The sequence below is a fragment of the Sapajus apella genome, unplaced genomic scaffold (genome assembly GCF_009761245.1).
Source record: "Sapajus apella isolate SASKATOON/1434 unplaced genomic scaffold, GSC_monkey_1.0 scaffold21, whole genome shotgun sequence".
In the NCBI taxonomy this organism is placed as follows: Eukaryota; Metazoa; Chordata; class Mammalia; order Primates; family Cebidae; genus Sapajus; species Sapajus apella.
Genome location: NW_022436961.1, coordinates 2,463,260 through 2,470,293, shown reverse-complemented (window position 1 = coordinate 2,470,293; position 7,034 = coordinate 2,463,260). Strand labels below are relative to the sequence as shown.

Genomic DNA, 7,034 nt, shown 5'->3' with positions numbered 1-7,034 from the left:
CTTCAAGAGGTGTTTGAGGTTGCGGTGAGCTGAAATCACACCACTGTGCTCCAGCCTGGGTGTCAGTGTGAGACCCTATTTCAAAGAAGGAAAAAAAAAGAGGTTTTGAGAAGTCAAAGTATCACACGTATATAACTTGTCTTCATCTTCTTTTTTTTTTTTTTTTTTTTTTTTTTTTTCAAATATAAAGATGGGATTTCACCATATTGATCAGGCCGGTCTCAAACTCCTGACCTCCGGTGATCCACCCACCTCAGCCTCCCAAAATGCTGGGATTACAGGCATGAGCCACCACGCCCGGTGTCTTCATCTTCTCACAACAATGCCTTGATGTAGACGGTTACCATTATCCCATTTGCAGATACAAAATTTCAGCGTTTCTGTAGTCACTGGCAGGCAGTATGGCCAAGCTTGCGATCTAGCACTTCTGACTCAGAGATTCAGTTACCTTTCCCTGACTCCACACTGTTTGTCCAGCAAAAATAAGTTCTGACCTTGACCTTTTCCCACGGCACCTACAGAGGCAATGCCTGCCCGACTGCATGGTTTCCAACTATGTTAAGCAGTGAGATTGTGATGGATCATTTCCAGATCTAAATGTGGCTCAGCATGGTCTTCCAACTAAGGTCTCTGTGGGTGAAAGGTTTTTAGGATCTTTGAAACTTTTACATACGTACGCATGTTTAGCCAGATTTAGGGGTTTTCAGTGTGCAGGATAAATACACGTAATCCTGACAAAAAGAGATCTAAATAACTATCTAAGCAACTGCTCTTTTAGTCTACATTTGCTTTGATAGCAATGCCAGGATCACGCTGAGCTAAATAGCTGGCATTAACCAATGTAAATAGAGAAAAACAACTCTTATGCAATGACAGTCAGTTGAAAACCTAGAGCTTATTGAAAGTACCAAGAACAAGAGGGCCGGGCGCGATGGCTCACACCTGTAATCCCAGCACTTTGGGAGGCTGAGGCGGGCGGATCCCGAGGTCAAGAGATCGAGACCATCCTGGTCAACATGGTGAAACCCCGTCTCTACTAAAAATGCAAAAAATTAGCTGGGCATGGTGGCGCGTGCCTGTAATCCCAGGTAGTCAGGAGCCTGAGGCAGGAGAATTGCCTGAACCCAGGAGGCGGAGGTTGCGGTGAGCCGAGATCGCACCATTGCACTCCAGCCTGGGTAACGAGCGAAACTCCATCTCAAAAAAAAAAAAAAAAAAAAAAAAAAAAACAAGAGAAGGAGAAATCTGGAAAAACAATCTAGCTACTTTCTCTTCCTTCAAAATAATCACACACCTCAAATAGTAGAAAGTGGATAAAAGAGAAATAAACACCAAACAATAAATCTATAAAAGATTGATATTAACAGCCAGGTGTGGTGGCTTATGCCTGTAATCCCAGCATTTTGGGAGGCTGAGATGGGTGGATCATCTGAGGTCAGGAGTTCGAGACCAGCCTCACCAATATGGTGAAACCCCCATCTCTATTAAAAATACAAAAAAAATTAGCCAGGCGTAAGTGACACACACCTGTAATCCCAGCTACTCAGGAGGCTGAGGCAGGAGAATCGCTTGAACTTGGGGGGCGGGAGGGAGAGGGAGTGGAGGTTGGAGGGAGCCGAGATTGCACCATGTACCACTGCACTGTAGCCTGAGCAAAAGAGCAAAACTCCATCTCAAAAGAAAAAAAAAAAGATTGATATTAACAAAGCAAAACTGGTGTATCAAATAGAAAAATCAATATAAACTTAAAGGCAAATCATTAAATGGGATAAAGAGGTTTATCAATCATTGATATAAGAAAAAAAATCACCAAGAAGAATAATTGTAGTGAGCCCTCACCTACCAAACAACATAGTGTTACAATATAGAAACCCTGAACTGTCAGAAACGCAAGAATTTGAGAAAAACCCAACCATCACAGGAGACATGAAAACTCCTTTCTCAGGATTTGGGAAGTGAGAGAACTTCATTTTAGCAAATTGAGAAAACACTTTTAAAAAAAATAAAAATGGATCACTTATAGCCACGAAAGAAAATTTCAATAAATTTCCCCAAAATACAGGTCATAAAGATCACGCTCTTGTCCGGCGTGGTGGTTCACGCCCGTAATCCCAACACTTTGAGAGGCTGAGGCAGGTGGATCACCTGAGGCCAGGAGTTAGAGACCAGTCTAACCAACATGGTGAAATCCCCTCTCCACCAAAAATACAAAAATTAGCTGGGCGTGGTGACGGCTAAGCTTAGCTACTCGGGAGGCTGAGGTAGGAGAATCCCTCGAACCCGGGAGGCGGAGATTGCTGTGGGCTGAGCTTGCACCACTGCATTTCTGCCTAGGCAAAGGAGTGAGACTCTGTCTTAAAAACAAAATCACACTCTCTGAATGCTAGAAAACAAGACCCTTGTGGTCAGCAATCTTACTAGTTTTGTTTACCTTTGTACTTCAGCACCTAACACATTGTTTAGCAAAAAGCAGGGATCCATAAGTATTAGTTACATAAGGGGAAGGTAGGCTGACAAAGCAACTTAAGGCCAACATGAAAAAGATATCCTCCTCCCAACAGGATCTCTCACAAATTTTTTTTTTTTTTTTTTGAGGAGTCTCGCTCTGTGTCCCAGAGTAGCTCTGGAGTAACTGGTATTATGAGCACCCGCCACCATGCCCAGATAATTTTTTGTATTTTTGGTAGAGATGGGGTTTCACTATGTTGGCCAGACTGGTCTCAAACTTCTGACCTAGTGATCCACCTGCCTTGATCTCCCAAAGTGCTGGGATTACAAGTATGAGCCACCATGCCCGGCCAATCTCTTACAAATTTTTATAGTAAAATAATTCTTGTGTCAAAGAGAAAACAAATATGCAAATGAGAGCCTGTTTTAGCAATAAAGCACTCTGTCTTAAAACGTATAGGTTTTCTTTTAGAAAATATACAATCTCAAATGCATTTCTTGGGAAACACAAAAGATTAAAAATGAAACAGAGCATTCCACTGAAGAAGGGAGAAACAGTAGAAAAATGAAAGGGGAAATCATAAAATGAAAACAAAATAATTAACGAGGAACAAGGAAATCAATATGCCTAAGAAACTGAATAACAAATAAATAAGGAAACCTCAAGTCTGACCATGAAAAAATAGAAAACACATATAAAGCATATTAGGAATAATGAAAGGGCAGTGTCGCCTAGGCTGGAGTGCAATGACACAATCACGGCTCACTGCAGCCTCCACCTGGTGTCAAGCAGTCCTCCCATCTCAGCCTCCTGAGTAGCTGGGAGTAACTGGGACACACAACCGCACTTGGCTAATTTTTGTATTTTTTGTAAAGATGGGATTTCACCATGTTGCTGAGGCTGGTCTGGAACTCTTGAGATCAAGCACCACCCTGGCCTCAGCCTCCCAGAGTGCCGGGATTTCACAGGTGAGCCGCTACGCCCAGCCAAGGCTTTTTAATAACTAGAATAACTCAGCACATAACTTCATAGTAAATTTAACATTTAAAGGAAATGGATGATTTTCTAAGAAAATATAAGCAAAACAGACTCAAGAAGAAGTAACATCTTCTTGGTTGGTCGGTCTTTTTTTTATCTGTTTATTTTGTTTATTGTGCCATGTAAAATTTCTCCCACCTCCAAATTATGCAAATATTATTCTATAATTCTTCCTTATAATTTACAGGGGTTTTTTTAAGCTCTTCAATTATTTTTGTTGTGAGATTGGAGTCTACCCTTATTTTCTTCCAAACAGATAATACATTTGGTTGATACCATTAATCTCTGCCTGGCACGACCTCCTGATTCCCAGCAACCCAAGAAGCAAGTTGTGCTTGCTGATTCGAAGGGGCTGTGGTGCACAGGTTTGAAGCCATTTACTATCATTAATTGACCAAGAGCTACTACTACCTACAATACTGAAACTATACAAATGGCTTAATTTAAAAATAGGCAAAAGGTTTGAATATGTCATTCACAGAGAAGGAAATGGAAATGACAATGATATATGAAAAAAAACCCTACCTGCCATTTTAAAAATGTAATCAAAACCATCATGAGATGCCTTTTTTCACCTATCATATTGACAATTATTTTAAAGTTTGATTGTTTTTATTAAGATGAAGATGGGAAGAGGACAACTTTTTTTTTTTTTTTTTTTTTTTTTTTTTTTTTTTTGAGACAAAGTTTTGCTCTTGTTGCCCAGGCTGGAGTGCAATGGCCTGATCTCGGCTCACCGAAAACTCTGTCTCCCAGATTCAAGAGATTCTCCGGCCTCAGCCTCCCAAGTAGTTGGGATTACAGGCACCTGCCACTACACCCAGTTAATTTTGTATTTTTAGTAGAGACGGGGGTTTCTCCATGTTGGTCAGGCTGGTCTTGAACTCCTGGCTTCAAGTGATCCACCAGCCTCAGCCTCCCAAAGTGCTGGGATTAGGGTGTGAGCCACCACGCCTGGTCAAAAGGGCAAGATTTATTTCTTATTTATTTAGAGATGTAGTCTCTCTCTGTCACCAGGCTGGAGTGCAATGGCACAATCTCGGCTCACTGAAACCTCCACCTCCCAGGTTCAAGCTATTCTCCTGCCTCAGCCTCCCTAGTAGCTGGGATTACAGGCGGCCGCCACCACGACCACCTAATTTCTTTTCTTTCTTTCTTTTTTTTTTTTTTTGAGACTGGTTCTCACACTGTCACCCGGGCAGTTATCAGCTTGAGACAACCTCCACCTCCTGGGTTGAAGTATTCTGCTGCCTCAGCCTCTGGAGCAGCTGGTATTACAAGCACCTGCCGCCACACCTGACTAATTTTTTGTATTTTTAGTAGAGATGTTTTACTATGTTGGCCAGGCTGGTCTCAAACTCCTGACCTAGTGATCTGCCCACCTCAGCCTCCCAAAGTTCTGAAATTACAGGCGTGAGCCACCGTGCCCAGCTAATTTTTGTATTTTTAATAGAGACAGGGTTTCACCATGTTGGCCAGTGTGGTCTTGATCTCTTGACCTTGTGATCCACCCACCTGGGCCTCCCAAAGTGCTAGGTACCAGTGTTAGTCACCTAGACTGGCCCAAAAGGGCAACTTTTAAAGGCTACTGGTTGGGCTGGGCACAGTGGCTCATGCCTGTGATCCCAGCCCTTTAGATGGCTGAGGTGGGAGTACAGCTTGAGCCCAAGAGTTGAAGACCAGCCTGGGCAAGAGTGAGACCAAGTCTCTATTAAAATAAAAATAATTAAATAAGTAGATACAACAAATAGTGCGGGCATGGTGGCTCACGCCTGTAATCCTAGCACTTTGGGAGGCTGAGGCTAGGCTGGTAGATTGCCTGAGCTCAGGAATTGGATACTGGCCTGGGCAACACGGTGAAACCCTGTCTCTACTAAAATAGAAAAAATTAATCAGTCATGAGGATAGGCGCCTATAATCCCAGTTACTCAGGAGGCTGAGGCAGGAGAATTGGTAGAACCGGGAGGTGGAGGTTGCAGTGAGCCGAGATCTTGCGACTGCACTCCAGTCTGGGCGAGAGTGGGACTCTGTCGCTAAAAAATAATAAATAAATAAATAAATACAACAAACAAACAAGCACAAATCCTGTCTGTCCCACAGCTGAGAGGGTTTCCAGTTTCAACATTGCCCCTGTTGTCCCTGCTGCCCTAATCACAGACTCCCATCACTGGGGAACCCCAGAATGATCCCAAGTGCTGCCGAGGACGACGTGCTGGGGGCCTGAGGCAAAGTGTCTTATTCTTATCACACTACTTATCAGTATTATACTGTGATTTTTTTTTTAGAGACAGGATCTCGCCATCTTGCCCAGGCTGGTCTGGTAACTCCTGAGCTCACGCCAGCCTCCCGCCTCGGCCTCCCGAGTAGCTGGGACCTACTGATTCACACTCGTGGCCACATCCTTTTCCTTCCTCTTCCTCCAACCCACAGTTTAATCATGAAAGGCTCTTCTGATTGGCCGCCTCCAGGGACTAGTGCCTCTGCTCGGCTGGCCCTCTAGGAGTCGACAGCAAATAAATAATTCCCGCTGGGAAGCTGGTCTCAGACAGGAGCATCCACACCCCTGCCACGCCTGCCGCCTGGAGCTGAGTGGGGTAAGCACGCCGGCCTCCAGCAACCGACAGTGCCACGTGGCTCCCCTTCCCTTCTTGCCAGTGCCTCTTCTCCAGTTTCAGGGGATACCGTGGGGTGGGCAAGCCAGGGAGAGCGCAGCGAAGGGCGGGTTGGGATGCAGGTGGGAATGTGCGGTCCTTCTGCGCTCTCATCAGAGCTTCCTTCTCCTTTGCCAATGTCCCTGTGCCGCCTTCAGCGCACCTCCCTAGGCACCTCTGCCTCCGCCGCAGCGCACCGCTCCCGCAGCCCCAGCAGCCTGCCTGAGAGGAACAGCGGCCTCGGCTGTCCAGCCCCTGCCCGGCACGACCTCCTGATCCCCAGCTACCCAAGAAGCAAGTTGTGTTTGCAGACGCAAAGGGGCTCTCGTTGGCATCCGTGCACTGGTTTGAAGCCGCTGCGGGCAGAGCCTTAAGAGGGCGGGTGTCCCGCTTGCAGCTCCCCACGGCCCGGCCTCCACCTGCTGCAGAGCCGCCCCCATGCCCCAGGCTGCTGCGCCCCAGGGGAGCTAGCGGGTATCCATGGAGGCCTGCACTATCGTCGGATAGCCTGCAGCCGTGCGCCCTGCAGGGGCTTCCTGCGGGGCACCGTGCACGCAGGCGGGATCAGGGGGCGGTGCAGTTGCGTACCCCCGGGTGCCTGGGTCTCCTTCCAAGAAGACCTGTGTTGGAACACTGGTCTCCGCGGAGGTGAGAAGGTCAGCTTCGCCTTCCAGGTGTTGCCGCTGAGTCCCCTGGCCACGCCGGCCACCATCCGGTCTACTTCTCTTTAGAGAGTGCTCAGTAGCCAGCCTTTCGGGGACAGTAATCAAAGGCAAAACTGCAGCTGGGTGCTGGGTTCGCGGTCCTACTCATAAGAATAAAGCCGGGCTATTCACATAGGCGCACAGAAAGCCTGCCTTTTCTGCCTGGGCAAAGCGTGATTTCTTGTCCAGCAT

The 7,034-nt window shown here is 46.3% G+C and overlaps 1 long non-coding RNA gene across 1 annotated transcript; it reads left to right on the top strand.

Moving 5' to 3' along the window:
- The first annotated feature begins 3,372 nt into the window (after positions 1-3,372).
- LOC116558280 lies at positions 3,373-6,001 on the top strand. The gene is made up of 2 exons (XR_004271932.1): positions 3,373-3,417; positions 5,918-6,001. It is a non-coding gene; the product is annotated as an uncharacterized LOC116558280 (long non-coding RNA).
- Positions 6,002-7,034: the final 1,033 nt, after the last annotated feature.